The sequence below is a fragment of the Lactuca virosa genome, chromosome 1, assembly GCF_052849685.1.
Source record: "Lactuca virosa cultivar CGN04683 chromosome 1, Lactuca_virosa_CGN04683_v6, whole genome shotgun sequence".
Taxonomy (NCBI): Eukaryota; Viridiplantae; Streptophyta; class Magnoliopsida; order Asterales; family Asteraceae; genus Lactuca; species Lactuca virosa.
In genome coordinates, this window is record NC_136426.1 from 263,096,571 (window position 1) to 263,109,259 (window position 12,689).

At 47.3% G+C, this 12,689-nt stretch overlaps 36 non-coding genes across 36 annotated transcripts; all 36 read left to right on the plus strand.

The window, feature by feature from the left end:
- The first annotated feature begins 171 nt into the window (after nt 1-171).
- LOC145143596 (5S ribosomal RNA) lies at nt 172-290 on the plus strand. The gene has a single exon (XR_013724627.1). It is a non-coding gene; the product is annotated as a 5S ribosomal RNA (ribosomal RNA).
- A 226-nt stretch (nt 291-516) lies between these two features.
- LOC145153098 (5S ribosomal RNA) lies at nt 517-635 on the plus strand. Its single transcript, XR_013733625.1, has one exon. It is a non-coding gene; the product is annotated as a 5S ribosomal RNA (ribosomal RNA).
- Nucleotides 636-865: 230 nt separating this feature from the next.
- LOC145147367 (5S ribosomal RNA) lies at nt 866-984 on the plus strand. Its single transcript, XR_013728274.1, has one exon. It is a non-coding gene; the product is annotated as a 5S ribosomal RNA (ribosomal RNA).
- Nucleotides 985-1,213: 229 nt separating this feature from the next.
- LOC145147722 (5S ribosomal RNA) lies at nt 1,214-1,332 on the plus strand. The gene has a single exon (XR_013728616.1). It is a non-coding gene; the product is annotated as a 5S ribosomal RNA (ribosomal RNA).
- A 229-nt stretch (nt 1,333-1,561) lies between these two features.
- On the plus strand, nt 1,562-1,680 carry LOC145138304 (5S ribosomal RNA). The gene has a single exon (XR_013721435.1). It is a non-coding gene; the product is annotated as a 5S ribosomal RNA (ribosomal RNA).
- Nucleotides 1,681-1,909: 229 nt separating this feature from the next.
- On the plus strand, nt 1,910-2,028 carry LOC145145364 (5S ribosomal RNA). Its single transcript, XR_013726340.1, has one exon. It is a non-coding gene; the product is annotated as a 5S ribosomal RNA (ribosomal RNA).
- A 231-nt stretch (nt 2,029-2,259) lies between these two features.
- Nucleotides 2,260-2,378, plus strand: LOC145149116 (5S ribosomal RNA). Its single transcript, XR_013729975.1, has one exon. It is a non-coding gene; the product is annotated as a 5S ribosomal RNA (ribosomal RNA).
- Nucleotides 2,379-2,607: 229 nt separating this feature from the next.
- Nucleotides 2,608-2,726, plus strand: LOC145154476 (5S ribosomal RNA). The gene has a single exon (XR_013734948.1). It is a non-coding gene; the product is annotated as a 5S ribosomal RNA (ribosomal RNA).
- A 227-nt stretch (nt 2,727-2,953) lies between these two features.
- Nucleotides 2,954-3,072, plus strand: LOC145153099 (5S ribosomal RNA). The gene has a single exon (XR_013733626.1). It is a non-coding gene; the product is annotated as a 5S ribosomal RNA (ribosomal RNA).
- Nucleotides 3,073-3,301: 229 nt separating this feature from the next.
- On the plus strand, nt 3,302-3,420 carry LOC145144197 (5S ribosomal RNA). Its single transcript, XR_013725212.1, has one exon. It is a non-coding gene; the product is annotated as a 5S ribosomal RNA (ribosomal RNA).
- A 230-nt stretch (nt 3,421-3,650) lies between these two features.
- On the plus strand, nt 3,651-3,769 carry LOC145155316 (5S ribosomal RNA). The gene has a single exon (XR_013735763.1). It is a non-coding gene; the product is annotated as a 5S ribosomal RNA (ribosomal RNA).
- A 230-nt stretch (nt 3,770-3,999) lies between these two features.
- Nucleotides 4,000-4,118, plus strand: LOC145137238 (5S ribosomal RNA). The gene has a single exon (XR_013720968.1). It is a non-coding gene; the product is annotated as a 5S ribosomal RNA (ribosomal RNA).
- A 227-nt stretch (nt 4,119-4,345) lies between these two features.
- Nucleotides 4,346-4,464, plus strand: LOC145153100 (5S ribosomal RNA). The gene has a single exon (XR_013733627.1). It is a non-coding gene; the product is annotated as a 5S ribosomal RNA (ribosomal RNA).
- A 230-nt stretch (nt 4,465-4,694) lies between these two features.
- On the plus strand, nt 4,695-4,813 carry LOC145146525 (5S ribosomal RNA). The gene has a single exon (XR_013727465.1). It is a non-coding gene; the product is annotated as a 5S ribosomal RNA (ribosomal RNA).
- A 229-nt stretch (nt 4,814-5,042) lies between these two features.
- On the plus strand, nt 5,043-5,161 carry LOC145147425 (5S ribosomal RNA). The gene has a single exon (XR_013728329.1). It is a non-coding gene; the product is annotated as a 5S ribosomal RNA (ribosomal RNA).
- Nucleotides 5,162-5,393: 232 nt separating this feature from the next.
- On the plus strand, nt 5,394-5,512 carry LOC145143526 (5S ribosomal RNA). The gene has a single exon (XR_013724558.1). It is a non-coding gene; the product is annotated as a 5S ribosomal RNA (ribosomal RNA).
- Nucleotides 5,513-5,740: 228 nt separating this feature from the next.
- LOC145147436 (5S ribosomal RNA) lies at nt 5,741-5,859 on the plus strand. The gene has a single exon (XR_013728340.1). It is a non-coding gene; the product is annotated as a 5S ribosomal RNA (ribosomal RNA).
- Nucleotides 5,860-6,089: 230 nt separating this feature from the next.
- Nucleotides 6,090-6,208, plus strand: LOC145156043 (5S ribosomal RNA). The gene has a single exon (XR_013736468.1). It is a non-coding gene; the product is annotated as a 5S ribosomal RNA (ribosomal RNA).
- A 229-nt stretch (nt 6,209-6,437) lies between these two features.
- LOC145146920 (5S ribosomal RNA) lies at nt 6,438-6,556 on the plus strand. Its single transcript, XR_013727842.1, has one exon. It is a non-coding gene; the product is annotated as a 5S ribosomal RNA (ribosomal RNA).
- Nucleotides 6,557-6,785: 229 nt separating this feature from the next.
- LOC145147448 (5S ribosomal RNA) lies at nt 6,786-6,904 on the plus strand. Its single transcript, XR_013728352.1, has one exon. It is a non-coding gene; the product is annotated as a 5S ribosomal RNA (ribosomal RNA).
- Nucleotides 6,905-7,133: 229 nt separating this feature from the next.
- Nucleotides 7,134-7,252, plus strand: LOC145153101 (5S ribosomal RNA). Its single transcript, XR_013733628.1, has one exon. It is a non-coding gene; the product is annotated as a 5S ribosomal RNA (ribosomal RNA).
- A 229-nt stretch (nt 7,253-7,481) lies between these two features.
- On the plus strand, nt 7,482-7,600 carry LOC145152614 (5S ribosomal RNA). Its single transcript, XR_013733144.1, has one exon. It is a non-coding gene; the product is annotated as a 5S ribosomal RNA (ribosomal RNA).
- Nucleotides 7,601-7,826: 226 nt separating this feature from the next.
- LOC145147460 (5S ribosomal RNA) lies at nt 7,827-7,945 on the plus strand. The gene has a single exon (XR_013728363.1). It is a non-coding gene; the product is annotated as a 5S ribosomal RNA (ribosomal RNA).
- A 229-nt stretch (nt 7,946-8,174) lies between these two features.
- Nucleotides 8,175-8,293, plus strand: LOC145137245 (5S ribosomal RNA). The gene has a single exon (XR_013720969.1). It is a non-coding gene; the product is annotated as a 5S ribosomal RNA (ribosomal RNA).
- Nucleotides 8,294-8,520: 227 nt separating this feature from the next.
- On the plus strand, nt 8,521-8,639 carry LOC145153102 (5S ribosomal RNA). Its single transcript, XR_013733629.1, has one exon. It is a non-coding gene; the product is annotated as a 5S ribosomal RNA (ribosomal RNA).
- Nucleotides 8,640-8,869: 230 nt separating this feature from the next.
- On the plus strand, nt 8,870-8,988 carry LOC145146526 (5S ribosomal RNA). Its single transcript, XR_013727466.1, has one exon. It is a non-coding gene; the product is annotated as a 5S ribosomal RNA (ribosomal RNA).
- A 229-nt stretch (nt 8,989-9,217) lies between these two features.
- On the plus strand, nt 9,218-9,336 carry LOC145147472 (5S ribosomal RNA). Its single transcript, XR_013728374.1, has one exon. It is a non-coding gene; the product is annotated as a 5S ribosomal RNA (ribosomal RNA).
- A 232-nt stretch (nt 9,337-9,568) lies between these two features.
- On the plus strand, nt 9,569-9,687 carry LOC145155779 (5S ribosomal RNA). Its single transcript, XR_013736208.1, has one exon. It is a non-coding gene; the product is annotated as a 5S ribosomal RNA (ribosomal RNA).
- Nucleotides 9,688-9,915: 228 nt separating this feature from the next.
- On the plus strand, nt 9,916-10,034 carry LOC145147483 (5S ribosomal RNA). The gene has a single exon (XR_013728385.1). It is a non-coding gene; the product is annotated as a 5S ribosomal RNA (ribosomal RNA).
- Nucleotides 10,035-10,264: 230 nt separating this feature from the next.
- LOC145156044 (5S ribosomal RNA) lies at nt 10,265-10,383 on the plus strand. The gene has a single exon (XR_013736470.1). It is a non-coding gene; the product is annotated as a 5S ribosomal RNA (ribosomal RNA).
- Nucleotides 10,384-10,612: 229 nt separating this feature from the next.
- On the plus strand, nt 10,613-10,731 carry LOC145146922 (5S ribosomal RNA). Its single transcript, XR_013727844.1, has one exon. It is a non-coding gene; the product is annotated as a 5S ribosomal RNA (ribosomal RNA).
- A 229-nt stretch (nt 10,732-10,960) lies between these two features.
- On the plus strand, nt 10,961-11,079 carry LOC145147496 (5S ribosomal RNA). Its single transcript, XR_013728397.1, has one exon. It is a non-coding gene; the product is annotated as a 5S ribosomal RNA (ribosomal RNA).
- Nucleotides 11,080-11,307: 228 nt separating this feature from the next.
- LOC145153104 (5S ribosomal RNA) lies at nt 11,308-11,426 on the plus strand. Its single transcript, XR_013733631.1, has one exon. It is a non-coding gene; the product is annotated as a 5S ribosomal RNA (ribosomal RNA).
- A 229-nt stretch (nt 11,427-11,655) lies between these two features.
- LOC145147508 (5S ribosomal RNA) lies at nt 11,656-11,774 on the plus strand. The gene has a single exon (XR_013728408.1). It is a non-coding gene; the product is annotated as a 5S ribosomal RNA (ribosomal RNA).
- A 226-nt stretch (nt 11,775-12,000) lies between these two features.
- LOC145153105 (5S ribosomal RNA) lies at nt 12,001-12,119 on the plus strand. Its single transcript, XR_013733632.1, has one exon. It is a non-coding gene; the product is annotated as a 5S ribosomal RNA (ribosomal RNA).
- Nucleotides 12,120-12,348: 229 nt separating this feature from the next.
- LOC145146527 (5S ribosomal RNA) lies at nt 12,349-12,467 on the plus strand. The gene has a single exon (XR_013727467.1). It is a non-coding gene; the product is annotated as a 5S ribosomal RNA (ribosomal RNA).
- The last annotated feature ends 222 nt before the right edge of the window (nt 12,468-12,689 follow it).

The window sequence follows — 12,689 nt, forward strand, 5'->3', positions numbered from 1 at the left end:
TTTTTCTTTCTTGCTATTTCTATGCTCGGGTGGCCTCCGCTTCATGGTTCATGGTCTTCGTATTTTTGGAACGGAGCTGATCGGTCACGTGGGTCCCACGCCTCGCGTACGAAAATAAAGGAGTTTCTGCGTCTTTTAAGACATACAAGCAATAAGCATGGATAATATTTTGGGTGCGATCATACCAGCACTAATGCACCGGATCCCATCAGAACTCCGCAGTTTAGCGTGCTTGGGCGAGAGTAGTACTAGGATGGGTGACCCCCTGGGAAGTCCTCGTGTTGCACCCCCCTTTTTCGTTGTCCGTTTGCGTTTTTTTAGATTTTACGTGAGGTTTTTTTTTGTTTTTTTTTTCTTGCTATTTCTATGCTCGGGTGGCCTCCGCTTCATGGTTCATGGTCTTCGTATTTTTGGAACGGAGCCGATCGGTCACGTGGGTCCCACGCCTCGCGTACGAAAACAAAGGAGGTTCTGTGTCTTTTAAGACATACAAGCAATAAGCATGGACAATATTTCGGGTGCGATCATACCAGCACTAATGCACCGGATCCCATCAGAACTCCGCAGTTAAGCGTGCTTGGGCGAGAGTAGTACTAGGATGGGTGACCCCATGGGAAGTCCTCGTGTTGCACCCCCCTTTTTCGTTGTCCGTTTGCGTTTTTTTAGATTTTACGTGCGGTTTTTTTTTGTTTTTTTTTTCTTTCTTGCTATTTCTATGCTCGGGTGGCCTCCGCTTCATGGTTCATGGTCTTCGTATTTTTGGAACGGAGCTGATCGGTCACGTGGGTCCCACGCCTCGCGTACGAAAACAAAGGAGTTTCTGCGTCTTTTAAGACATACAAGCAATAAGCATGGATAGTATTTTGGGTGCGATCATACCAGCACTAATGCACCGAATCCCATCAGCACTCCGCAGTTAAGCGTGCTTGGGCGAGAGTAGTACTAGGATGGGTGACCCCCTGGGAAGTCCTCGTGTTGCACCCCCCTTTTTCGTTGTCCGTTTGCGTTTTTTTAGATTTTACGTGCGGTTTTTTTTTGTTTTTTTTTCTTTCTTGCTATTTCTATGCTCGGGTGGCCTCCGTTTCATGGTTCATGGTCTTCGTATTTTTGGAACGGAGCCGATCGGTCACGTGGGTCCCACGTCTCGCGTACGAAAACAAAGGAGGTTCTGCGTCTTTTAAGACATACAAGCAATAAGCATGGATAGTATTTCGGGTGCGATCATACCAGCACTAATGCATCGGATCCCATCAGAACTCCGCAGTTAAGCGTGCTTGGGCGAGAGTAGTACTAGGATTGGTGACCCCCTGGGAAGTCCTCGTGTTGCACCCCCCTTTTTCGTTGTCCGTTTGCGTTTTTTTAGATTTTACGTGCGGTTTTTTTTTATTTTTTTTTCTTTCTTGCTATTTCTATGCTCGGGTGGCCTCCGCTTCATGGTTCATGGTCTTCGTATTTTTGGAACGGAGCCGATCGGTCACGTGGGTCCCACGCCTCGCGTACGAAAACAAAGGAGGTTCTGCGTCTTTTAAGACATACAAGCAATAAGCATGGATAGTATTTCGGGTGCGATCATACCAGCACTAATGCACCGGATCCTATCAGAACTCCGCAGTTAAGCGTGCTTGGGCGAGAGTAGTACTAGGATGGGTGACCCCCTGGGAAGTCCTCGTGTTGCACCCCCCTTTTTCGTTGTCCGTTTGCGTTTTTTTAGATTTTACGTGCGGTTTTTTTTTGTTTTTTTTTCTTTCTTGCTATTTCTATGCTCGGGTGGCCTCCGCTTCATGGTTGATGGTTTTCGTATTTTTGGAACGGAGCCGATCGGTCACGTGGGTCCCACGCCTCGCGTACGAAAACAAAGGAGGTTCTGTGTCTTTTAAGACATACAAGCAATAAGCATGGACATTATTTCGGGTGCGATCATACCACCACTAATGCACCGGATCCCATCAGAACTCCGCAGTTAAGCGTGCTTGGGCGAGAGTAGTACTAGGATGGGTGACCCCATGGGAAGTCCTCGTGTTGCACCCCCCTTTTTCGTTGTCCGTTTGCGTTTTTTTAGATTTTACGTGCGGTTTTTTTTTTGTTTTTTTTTTCTTTCTTGCTATTTCTATGCTCGGGTGGCCTCCGTTTCATGGTTCATGGTCTTCGTATTTTTGGAACGGAGCCGATCGGTCACGTGGGTCCCACGTCTCGCGTACGAAAACAAAGGAGGTTCTGCGTCTTTTAAGACATACAAGCAATAAGCATGGATAGTATTTCGGGTGCGATCATACCAGCACTAATGAACCGGATCCCATCACAACTCCGCAGTTAAGCGTGCTTGGGCGAGAGTAGTACTAGGATGGGTGACCCCCTGGGAAGTCCTCGTGTTGCACCCCCCTTTTTCGTTGTCCGTTTGCGTTTTTTTAGATTTTACGTGCGGTTTTTTTTTGTTTTTTTTTCTTTCTTGCTATTTCTATGCTCGGGTGGCCTCCGCTTCATGGTTGATGGTTTTCGTATTTTTGGAACGGAGCCGATCGGTCACGTGGGTTCCACGCCTCGCGTACGAAAACAAAGGAGGTTCTGCGTCTTTTAAGACATAAAAGCAATAAGCATGGATAGTATTTCGGGTGCGATCATACCAGCACTAATGCACCGGATCCCATCAGAACTCCGCAGTGAAGCGTGCTTGGGCGAGAGTAGTACTAGGATGGGTGACCCCCTGGGAAGTCCTCGTGTTGCACCCCCACTTTTTCGTTGTCCGTTTGCGTTTTTTTAGATTTTACGTGCGGTTTTTTTTTGTTTTTTTTTTCTTGCTATTTCTATGCTCGGGTGGCCTCCGTTTCATGGTTCATGGTCTTCGTATTTTTGGAACGGAGCCGATCGGTCACGTGGATCCCACGCCTCGCGTACGAAAACAAAGGAGGTTCTGTGTCTTTTAAGACATACAAGCAATAAGCATGGACAGTATTTCGGGTGCGATCATACCAGCACTAATGCACCGGATCCCATCAGAACTCCGCAGTTAAGCGTGCTTGGGCGAGAGTAGTACTAGGATGGGTGACCCCATGGGAAGTCCTCGTGTTGCACCCCCCTTTTTCGTTGTCCGTTTGCGTTTTTTTAGATTTTACGTGCGGTTTTTTTTTGTTTTTTTTTCTTTCTTGCTATTTCTATGCTCGGGTGGCCTCCGCTTCATGGTTGATGGTCTTCGTATTTTTGGAACGGAGCTGATCGGTCACGTGGGTCCCACGCCTCGCGTACGAAAACAAAGGAGTTTCTGCGTCTTTTAAGACATACAAGCAATAAGCATGGATAGTATTTTGGGTGAGATCATACCAGCACTAATGCACCGGATCCCATCAGAACTCCGCAGTTAAGCGTGCTTGGGCGAGAGTAGTACTAGGATGGGTGACCCCCTGGGAAGTCCTCGTGTTGCACCCCCCTTTTTCGTTGTCCGTTTGCGTTTTTTTAGATTTTACGTGCGGTTTTTTTTTTGTTTTTTTTTCTTTCTTGCTATTTCTATGCTCGGGTGGCCTCCGTTTCATGGTTCATGATCTTCGTATATTTGGAACGGAGCCGATCGGTCACGTGGGTCCCACGCCTCGCGTACGAAAACAAAGGAGGTTCTGCGTCTTTTAAGACATACAAGCAATAAGCATGGATAGTATTTCGGGTGCGATCATACCAGCACTAATGCACCGGATCCCATCAGAACTCCGCAGTTAAGCGTGCTTGGGCGAGAGTGGTACTAGGATGGGTGACCCCCTGGGAAGTCCTCGTGTTGCACCCCCTTTTTCGTTGTCCGTTTGCGTTTTTTTAGATTTTACGTGCGGTTTTTTTTTTGTTTTTTTTTTCTTTCTTGCTATTTCGATGCTCGGGTGGCCTCCGTTTCATGGTTCATGGTCTTCGTATTTTTGGAACGGAGCCGATCGGTCACGTGGGTCCCACGCCTCGCGTACGAAAACAAAGGAGGTTCTGCGTCTTTTAAGACATACAAGCAATAAGCATGGATATTATTTCCGGTGCGATCATACCAGCACTAATGCACCGGATCCCATCAGAACTCCGCAGTTAAGCGTGCTTGGGCGAGAGTAGTACTAGGATGGGTGACCCCCTGGGAAGTCCTCGTGTTGCACCCCCCTTTTTCGTTGTCCGTTTGCGTTTTTTTAGATTTTACGTGCGGTTTTTTTTTTGTTTTTTTTTTCTTGCTATTTCTATGCTCGGGTGGCCTCCGTTTCATGGTTCATGGTCTTCGTATTTTTGGAACGGAGCCGATCGGTCACGTGGGTCCCACGCCTCGCGTACGAAAACAAAGGAGGTTCTGTGTCTTTTAAGACATACAAGCAATAAGCATGGACAGTATTTCGGGTGCGATCATACCAGCACTAATGCACCGGATCCCATCAGAACTCCGCAGTTAAGCGTGCTTGGGCGAGAGTAGTACTAGGATGGGTGACCCCATGGGAAGTCCTCGTGTTGCACCCCCTTTTTCGTTGTCCGTTTACGTTTTTTTAGATTTTACGTGCGGTTTTTTTTTTGTTTTTTTTTTCTTTCTTGCTATTTCTATGCTCGGGTGGCCTCCGCTTCATGGTTGATGGTCTTCGTATTTTTGGAACGGAGCTGATCGGTCACGTGGGTCCCACGCCTCGCGTACGAAAACAAAGGAGTTTCTGCGTCTTTTAAGACATACAAGCAATAAGCATGGATAGTATTTTGGGTGCGATCACACCAGCACTAATGCACCGAATCCCATCAGAACTCCGCAGTTAAGCGTGCTTGGGCGAGAGTAGTACTAGGATGGGTGACCCCCTGGGAAGTCCTCGTGTTGCACCCCCCTTTTTCGTTGTCCGTTTGCGTTTTTTTAGATTTTACGTGCGGTTTTTTTTTGTTTTTTTTTCTTTCTTGCTATTTCTATGCTCGGGTGGCCTCCGTTTCATGGTTCATGGTCTTCGTATTTTTGGAACGGAGCCGATCGGTCACGTGGGTCCCACGCCTCGCGTACGAAAACAAAGGAGGTTCTCCGTCTTTTAAGACATACAAGCAATAAGCATGGATAGTATTTCGGGTGCGATCATACCAGCACTAATGCACCGGATCCCATCAGAACTCCGCAGTTAAGCGTGCTTGGGCGAGAGTAGTACTAGGATGGGTGACCCCCTGGGAAGTCCTCGTGTTGCACCCCCCTTTTTCGTTGTCCGTTTGCGTTTTTTTAGATTTTACGTGCGGTTTTTTTTTTTGTTTTTTTTTTCTTTCTTGCTATTTCTATGCTCGGGTGGCCTCCGTTTCATGGTTCATAGTCTTCGTATTTTTGGAACGGAGCCGATCGGTCACGTGGGTCCCACGCCTCGCGTACGAAAACAAAGGAGGTTCTCCGTCTTTTAAGACATACAAGCAATAAGCATGGATAGTATTTCGGGTGCGATCATACCAGCACTAATGCACCGGATCCCATCAGAACTCCGCAGTTAAGCGTGCTTGGGTGAGAGTAGTACTAGAATGGGTGACCCCCTGGGAAGTCCTCGTGTTGCACCCCCTTTTTCGTTGTCCGTTTGCGTTTTTTTAGATTTTACGTGCGGTTTTTTTTTGTTTTTTTTTCTTTCTTGCTATTTCTATGCTCGGGTGGCCTCCATTTCATGGTTCATGGTCTTCGTATTTTTGGAACGGAACCGATCGGTCACGTAGGTCCCACGCCTCGCGTACGAAAACAAAGGAGGTTCTGCGTCTTTTAAGACATACAAGCAATAAGCATGGATAGTATTTCGGGTGCGATCATACCAGCACTAATGCACCGGATCCCATCAGAACTCCGCAGTTAAGCGTGCTTGGGCGAGAGTAGTACTAGGATGGGTGACCCCCTGGGAAGTCCTCGTGTTGCACCCCCCTTTTTCGTTGTCTGTTTGCGTTTTTTTAGATTTTACGTGCGGTTTTTTTTTGTTTTTTTTTTCTTTCTTGCTATTTCTATGCTCGGGTGGCCTCCGCTTCATGGTTGATGGTTTTCGTATTTTTGGAACGGAGCCGATCGGTCACGTGGGTTCCACGCCTCGCGTACGAAAACAAAGGAGGTTCTGCGTCTTTTAAGACATACAAGCAATAAGCATGGATAGTATTTCGGGTGCGATCATACCAGCACTAATGCACCGGATCCCATCAGAACTTCGCAGTTAAGCGTGCTTGGGCGAGAGTAGTACTAGGATGGGTGACCCCCTGGGAAGTCCTCGTGTTGCACCCCCTTTTTTCGTTGTCCGTTTGCGTTTTTTTAGATTTTACGTGCGGTTTTTTTTTTGTTTTTTTTCTTTCTTGCTATTTCTATGCTCGGGTGGCCTCCGTTTCATGGTTCATGGTCTTCGTATTTTTGGAACGGAGCCGATCGGTCACGTGGGTCCCACGCCTCGCGTACGAAAACAAAGGAGGTTCTGCGTCTTTTAAGACATACAAGCAATAAGCATGGATAGTATTTCGGGTGCGATCATACCAGCACTAATGCACCGGATCCCATCAGAACTCTGCAGTTAAGCGTGCTTGGGCGAGAGTAGTACTAGGATGGGTGACCCCCTGGTAAGTCCTCGTGTTGCACCCCCCTTTTTCGTTGTCCGTTTGCGTTTTTTTAGATTTTACGTGCGGTTTTTTTTTGTTTTTTTTTCTTTCTTGCTATTTCTATGCTCGGGTGGCCTCCGCTTCATGGTTCATGGTCTTCGTATTTTTGGAACGGAGCCGATCGGTCACGTGGGTCCCACGCCTCGCGTACGAAAACAAAGGATGTTCTGCGTCTTTTAAGACATACAAGCAATAAGCATGGATAGTATTTCGGGTGCGATCATACCAGCACTAATGCACCGGATCCCATCAGAACTCCGCAGTTAAGCGTGCTTGGGCGAGAGTAGTACTAGGATGGGTGACCCCCTGGGAAGTCCTCGTGTTGCACCCCCCCTTTTTCGTTGTCCGTTTGCGTTTTTTTAGATTTTACGTGCGGTTTTTTTTTTTGTTTTTTTTTTCTTGCTATTTCTATGCTCGGGTGGCCTCCGCTTCATGGTTCATGGTCTTCGCATTTTTGGAACGGAGCCGATCGGTCACGTGGGTCCCACGCCTCGCGTACGAAAACAAAGGAGGTTCTGTGTCTTTTAAGACATACAAGCAATAAGCATGGACAGTATTTCGGGTGCGATCATACCAGCACTAATGCACCGGATCCCATCAGAACTCCGCAGTTAAGCGTGCTTGGGCGAGAGTAGTACTAGGATGGGTGACCCCATGGGAAGTCCTCGTGTTGCACCCCCCTTTTTCGTTGTCCGTTTGCGTTTTTTTAGATTTTACCTGCGGTTTTTTTTTGTTTTTTTTTCTTTCTTGCTATTTCTATGCTCGGGTGGCCTCCGCTTCATGGTTCATGGTCTTCGTATTTTTGGAACGGAGTTGATCGGTCACGTGGGTCCCACGCCTCGCGTACGAAAACAAAGGAGTTTCTGCGTCTTTTAAGACATACAAGCAATAAGCATGGATAGTATTTTGGGTGCGATCATACCAGCACTAATGCACCGGATCCCATCAGAACTCCGCAGTTAAGCGTGCTTGGGCGAGAGTAGTACTAGGATGGGTGACCCCCTGGGAAGTCCTCGTGTTGCACCCTCCTTTTTTGTTGTCCGTTTGCGTTTTTTTAGATTTTACGTGCGGTTTTTTTTTGTTTTTTTTTTCTTGCTATTTCTATGCTCGGGTGGCCTCCGTTTCATGGTTAATGGTCTTCGTATTTTTGGAACGGAGCCGATCGGTCACGTGGGTCCCACGCCTCGCGTACGAAAACAAAGGAGGTTCTGTGTCTTTTAAGACATACAAGCAATAAGAATGGACAGTATTTCGGGTGCGATCATACCAGCACTAATGCACCGGATCCCATCAGAACTCCGCAGTTAAGCGTGCTTGGGCGAGAGTAGTACTAGGATGGGTGACCCCCTGGGAAGTCCTCGTGTTGCACCCCCTTTTTCGTTGTCCGTTTGCGTTTTTTTAGATTTTACGTGCGGTTTTTTTTTGTTTTTTTTTTCTTTCTTGCTATTTCTATGCTCGGGTGGCCTCCGCTTCATGGTTGATGGTCTTCGTATTTTTGGAACGGAGCTGATCGGTCACGTGGGTCCCACGCCTCGCGTACGAAAACAAAGGAGTTTCTGCGTCTTTTAAGACATACAAGCAATAAGCATGGATATTATTTCCGGTGCGATCATACCAGCACTAATGCACCGGATCCCATCAGAACTCCGCAGTTAAGCGTGCTTGGGCGAGAGTAGTACTAGGATGGGTGACCCCCTGGGAAGTCCTCGTGTTGCACCCCCCTTTTTCGTTGTCCGTTTGCGTTTTTTTAGATTTTACGTGCGGTTTTTTTTTTGTTTTTTTTTTCTTGCTATTTCTATGCTCGGGTGGCCTCCGTTTCATGGTTCATGGTCTTCGTATTTTTGGAACGGAGCCGATCGGTCACGTGGGTCCCACGCCTCGCGTACGAAAACAAAGGAGGTTCTGTGTCTTTTAAGACATACAAGCAATAAGCATGGACAGTATTTCGGGTGCGATCATACCAGCACTAATGCACCGGATCCCATCAGAACTCCGCAGTTAAGCGTGCTTGGGCGAGAGTAGTACTAGGATGGGTGACCCCATGGGAAGTCCTCGTGTTGCACCCCCTTTTTCGTTGTCCGTTTACGTTTTTTTAGATTTTACGTGCGGTTTTTTTTTTGTTTTTTTTTTCTTTCTTGCTATTTCTATGCTCGGGTGGCCTCCGCTTCATGGTTGATGGTCTTCGTATTTTTGGAACGGAGCTGATCGGTCACGTGGGTCCCACGCCTCGCGTACGAAAACAAAGGAGTTTCTGCGTCTTTTAAGACATACAAGCAATAAGCATGGATAGTATTTTGGGTGCGATCACACCAGCACTAATGCACCGAATCCCATCAGAACTCCGCAGTTAAGCGTGCTTGGGCGAGAGTAGTACTAGGATGGGTGACCCCCTGGGAAGTCCTCGTGTTGCACCCCCCTTTTTCGTTGTCCGTTTGCGTTTTTTTAGATTTTACGTGCGGTTTTTTTTTGTTTTTTTTTCTTTCTTGCTATTTCTATGCTCGGGTGGCCTCCGTTTCATGGTTCATGGTCTTCGTATTTTTGGAACGGAGCCGATCGGTCACGTGGGTCCCACGCCTCGCGTACGAAAACAAAGGAGGTTCTCCGTCTTTTAAGACATACAAGCAATAAGCATGGATAGTATTTCGGGTGCGATCATACCAGCACTAATGCACCGGATCCCATCAGAACTCCGCAGTTAAGCGTGCTTGGGCGAGAGTAGTACTAGGATGGGTGACCCCCTGGGAAGTCCTCGTGTTGCACCCCCCTTTTTCGTTGTCCGTTTGCGTTTTTTTAGATTTTACGTGCGGTTTTTTTTTTTGTTTTTTTTTTCTTTCTTGCTATTTCTATGCTCGGGTGGCCTCCGTTTCATGGTTCATAGTCTTCGTATTTTTGGAACGGAGCCGATCGGTCACGTGGGTCCCACGCCTCGCGTACGAAAACAAAGGAGGTTCTCCGTCTTTTAAGACATACAAGCAATAAGCATGGATAGTATTTCGGGTGCGATCATACCAGCACTAATGCACCGGATCCCATCAGAACTCCGCAGTTAAGCGTGCTTGGGTGAGAGTAGTACTAGGATGGGTGACCCCCTGGGAAGTCCTCGTGTTGCACCCCCTTTTTCGTTGTCCGTTTGCGTTTTTTTAGATTTTACGTGCGGTTTTTTTTTGTTTTTTTTTCTTTCTTGCTATTTCTATGCTCGGGTGGCCTCCATTTCATGGTTCATGGTCTTCGTATTTTTGGAACGGAACCGATCGGTCACGTAGGTCCCACGCCTCGCGTACGAAAACAAAGGAGGTTCTGCGTCTTTTAAGACATACAAGCAATAAGCATGGATAGTATTTCGGGTGCGATCATACCAGCACTAATGCACCGGATCCCATCAGAACTCCGCAGTTAAGCGTGCTTGGGCGAGAGTAGTACTAGGATGGGTGACCCCCTGGGAAGTCCTCGTGTTGCACCCCCCTTTTTCGTTGTCTGTTTGCGTTTTTTTAGATTTTACGTGCGGTTTTTTTTTGTTTTTTTTTTCTTTCTTGCTATTTCTATGCTCGGGTGGCCTCCGCTTCATGGTTGATGGTTTTCGTATTTTTGGAACGGAGCCGATCGGTCACGTGGGTTCCACGCCTCGCGTACGAAAACAAAGGAGGTTCTGCGTCTTTTAAGACATACAAGCAATAAGCATGGATAGTATTTCGGGTGCGATCATACCAGCACTAATGCACCGGATCCCATCAGAACTTCGCAGTTAAGCGTGCTTGGGCGAGAGTAGTACTAGGATGGGTGACCCCCTGGGAAGTCCTCGTGTTGCACCCCCTTTTTTCGTTGTCCGTTTGCGTTTTTTTAGATTTTACGTGCGGTTTTTTTTTTGTTTTTTTTCTTTCTTGCTATTTCTATGCTCGGGTGGCCTCCGTTTCATGGTTCATGGTCTTCGTATTTTTGGAACGGAGCCGATCGGTCACGTGGGTCCCACGCCTCGCGTACGAAAACAAAGGAGGTTCTGCGTCTTTTAAGACATACAAGCAATAAGCATGGATAGTATTTCGGGTGCGATCATACCAGCACTAATGCACCGGATCCCATCAGAACTCTGCAGTTAAGCGTGCTTGGGCGAGAGTAGTACTAGGATGGGTGACCCCCTGGTAAGTCCTCGTGTTGCACCCCCCTTTTTCGTTGTCCGTTTGCGTTTTTTTAGATTTTACGTGCGGTTTTTTTTTGTTTTTTTTTCTTTCTTGCTATTTCTATGCTCGGGTGGCCTCCGCTTCATGGTTCATGGTCTTCGTATTTTTGGAACGGAGCCGATCGGTCACGTGGGTCCCACGCCTCGCGTACGAAAACAAAGGATGTTCTGCGTCTTTTAAGACATACAAGCAATAAGCATGGATAGTATTTCGGGTGCGATCATACCAGCACTAATGCACCGGATCCCATCAGAACTCCGCAGTTAAGCGTGCTTGGGCGAGAGTAGTACTAGGATGGGTGACCCCCTGGGAAGTCCTCGTGTTGCACCCCCCCTTTTTCGTTGTCCGTTTGCGTTTTTTTAGATTTTACGTGCGGTTTTTTTTTTGTTTTTTTTTTCTTGCTATTTCTATGCTCGGGTGGCCTCCGCTTCATGGTTCATGGTCTTCGTATTTTTGGAACGGAGCCGATCGGTCACGTGGGTCCCACGCCTCGCGTACGAAAACAAAGGAGGTTCTGTGTCTTTTAAGACATACAAGCAATAAGCATGGACAGTATTTCGGGTGCGATCATACCAGCACTAATGCACCGGATCCCATCAGAACTCCGCAGTTAAGCGTGCTTGGGCGAGAGTAGTACTAGGATGGGTGACCCCATGGGAAGTCCTCGTGTTGCACCCCCCTTTTTCGTTGTCCGTTTGCGTTTTTTTAGATTTTACCTGCGGTTTTTTTTTGTTTTTTTTTCTTTCTTGCTATTTCTATGCTCGGGTGGCCTCCGCTTCATGGTTCATGGTCTTCGTATTTTTGGAACGGAGTTGATCGGTCACGTGGGTCCCACGCCTCGCGTACGAAAACAAAGGAGTTTCTGCGTCTTTTAAGACATACAAGCAATAAGCATGGATAGTATTTTGGGTGCGATCATACCAGCACTAATGCACCGGATCCCATCAGAACTCCGCAGTTAAGCGTGCTTGGGCGAGAGTAGTACTAGGATGGGTGACCCCCTGGGAAGTCCTCGTGTTGCACCCCCCTTTTTTGTTGTCCGTTTGCGTTTTTTTAGATTTTACGTGCGGTTTTTTTTTGTTTTTTTTTTCTTGCTATTTCTATGCTCGGGTGGCCTCCGTTTCATGGTTAATGGTCTTCGTATTTTTGGAACGGAGCCGATCGGTCACGTGGGTCCCACGCCTCGCGTACGAAAACAAAGGAGGTTCTGTGTCTTTTAAGACATACAAGCAATAAGAATGGACAGTATTTCGGGTGCGATCATACCAGCACTAATGCACCGGATCCCATCAGAACTCCGCAGTTAAGCGTGCTTGGGCGAGAGTAGTACTAGGATGGGTGACCCCATGGGAAGTCCTCGTGTTGCACCCCCTTTTTCGTTGTCCGTTTGCGTTTTTTTAGATTTTACGTGCGGTTTTTTTTTGTTTTTTTTTTCTTTCTTGCTATTTCTATGCTCGGGTGGCCTCCGCTTCATGGTTGATGGTCTTCGTATTTTTGGAACGGAGCTGATCGGTCACGTGGGTCCCACGCCTCGCGTACGAAAACAAAGGAGTTTCTGCGTCTTTTAAGACATACAAGCAATAAGCATGGATAGTATTTTGGGTGCGATCACACCAGCACTAATGCACCGAATCCCATCAGAACTCCGCAGTTAAGCGTGCTTGGGCGAGAGTAGTACTAGGATGGGTGACCCCCTGGGAAGTCCTCGTGTTGCACCCCCTTTTTCGTTGTCCGTTTGCGTTTTTTTAGATTTTACGTGCGGTTTTTTTTTGTTTTTTTTTCTTTCTTGCTATTTCTATGCTCGGGTGGCCTCCGTTTCATGGTTCATGGTCTTCGTATTTTTGGAACGGAGCCGATCGGTCACGTGGGTCCCACGCCTCGCGTACGAAAAGAAAGGAGGTTCTGCGTCTTTTAAGACATACAAGCAATAAGCATGGATAG